The 2,242-nt window shown below is 40.5% G+C and overlaps 1 long non-coding RNA gene across 1 annotated transcript; it reads left to right on the forward strand.

Annotated features, from left to right (window-relative positions):
* Positions 1-204: 204 nt before the first annotated feature.
* Positions 205-1,183, forward strand: LOC146860999 (uncharacterized). Its single transcript, XR_014979228.1, has 3 exons — positions 205-378; positions 466-521; positions 609-1,183. It is a non-coding gene; the product is annotated as an uncharacterized LOC146860999 (long non-coding RNA).
* Positions 1,184-2,242: the final 1,059 nt, after the last annotated feature.

Below are 2,242 nucleotides of genomic sequence, written 5' to 3' on the forward strand. Positions count from 1 at the left end.
TGGGTTGAATCTGCTGTGGTGGGAGTGGCACCCTTTTCTAGATCTCACGGTAGGCGGACGCAGCTACAGACAGCTAAGTTGAATTATTTGAAACGTAATATGTGCAATGTAAAATTGCGTTTCCTCTGATTGTAATGCTTGGGAGTTATCGTAAGGGCACATTTTTTAACAGAATCTGCTATTGGGGGAGAGTGACAGTCTTTTGCAGATCGCATGGTAGGTGCTACGCAGTTATAAACAGGTCACTTGAAGTTTGTTCACCTATTGTAGGCATTACCTCATGTTGTTATTGGAATAAATTACTTTCGGTTTATTTTGCAGGTATGCCCCTCTCTGGCCCGTTCCCGGGAACCAACGTGCTTGCACTGCTTTCCATGGGTATGTATAATGCGTTTGCCGGCTCTGTAGTAAAGCATCTTGTCTGTCCCTTATCTAACGCTTGTATTTTTACTTTTTTTTTCACAGGGATTCCCCGGTCCGATCCGTCCTTGGGAAGCGTCATGCAAAGATTACTTCAGCCGGTATGTATGCTGGTGTTTGCGGCTCTTTAATAAGACATCTTGTCTGATTCGTATTTCACTTAGACATTTTTTGGGGGGGTTTTACAGGGACTTCCGCGGGCCTGACTATCCCGGGCAGCATCGTGCTTTAGGAGCTTTACTTTGTAGGTATTAATCTTTTTGCGGGTCTAAGGTAAGGCATCTAAAGGTAAGTCTGTTTACTTATTTTCGTAATTTGCCTGTATTTAGAATGTTTTGTATTCGTAAAGGAGGTTTTAGCTTTACAGCGCATTTGCGGTGAATTCTCTTTGATAAAAACTTTGAACGCGGTCAGACAGGTTGGAGCCGCGTTTCCTTTTGCTGCATCGCTATCTGTCTCATGCATGCTTCCACATTCAATTCGCCAGGAATTCACACCTCCTCGCTAACGATAGCACACACTCTCAGGCAGACATTCCTTTCATCCAAGGAAAACCACCACCCAAACATTAGCATACGGCTAGACAACAAGATTTCACACGCGTGCTGTTCGTAAAGAAGTGTTACTTCTCTATTGTTATTCATTTAAAGTAACTCCCCTTTCCTCCGGTTTGACTGTACTTAAACTCGAAGAGCAGCCATTCGAAAACATTGCTTGGTTCCAGGTCATCCAGTACGAGCTAAACTATCTCTATTGCGAAAAGGTAAGCCACTTTATTTGTATTGCCGTTTTGTAAATAAACGCATTGAACGTTTTCTATCGTGTTTTGCTAATGTAAAGTGCAGGTGTTTTACAATGTTAACCTTAGCAAACATGTTAGGCGCTTTTATTGTTAGCAAAGTCCGCTCAGTATCTTGATGCCTTTAAATTTTCTAAACCGCGCTTTTATTTACTATCTGCAACGGGGAAATTGACTAACATATATTGGGCAGGATTTAGAAGGGGCACGCACCCCATATAACCTTAATGTTTATGCTTTTGCTGGGATTACTATATACATTACGGGACCGCTTCGCCATCGTTTGGTATCTTGCTGCCTTTAATTGTCAATGCTGCGATTACTTACATTTAAAAAGAAAAACACTTGCTAATAAATATTTGTCGAAATTTATGAGGACCACGCACACACACCACATTACCTTGCATGCTTTTTGTGTTCGCCGCTATTAATAAATACATTACGGTACCGATTTGCTATCGTTTCCCGTGTATTGCATACTTAGTGAAGCGCTCTCTGCATAATAGACTTTCCCATGGTTTACATTTCAGACTTGCTATTGTTGTCAGGGATCGTACATTTATTAGTTAAAATACAACTTAGAATGCCTTTTGCTTTCGAATCGATGGTTACTTTTTTGAGATCATTTAAATTAAATACACTTCATTTCTCTTTTCCTCGACCTGAACTGGACTAGCAGCCATTCTAGACATTTCGTGGGTCATCCGGTACGAAGTATACTCTATTGCAAAAAGGTAAGCAACTTCAATTGTATTGCCCTTTTTAAAATAAACTCAACGAACGTTTTCTATCGTGGTTTGCTAATGACAAGTACAGTTGATTTCCAATGTTAACCTTTGCAAACATGTTATGCGCTTTATTTGTTAGCAAAGTCCGCTGAGTATCTTTATGGCTTTCAATTTTCAAAGCCGCACTTTTATTTAAAAGCTGCAACGAAAACATTTGCTAGCATATGTTAGGCAGAATTTAGAAGGGACACGCACACACACCACATTACATTAATGTTTTACCTTTCGCCGCGAT

This window comes from Triturus cristatus, chromosome 3_1, assembly GCF_964204655.1.
Source record: "Triturus cristatus chromosome 3_1, aTriCri1.1, whole genome shotgun sequence".
NCBI lineage: Eukaryota > Metazoa > Chordata > Amphibia > Caudata > Salamandridae > Triturus > Triturus cristatus.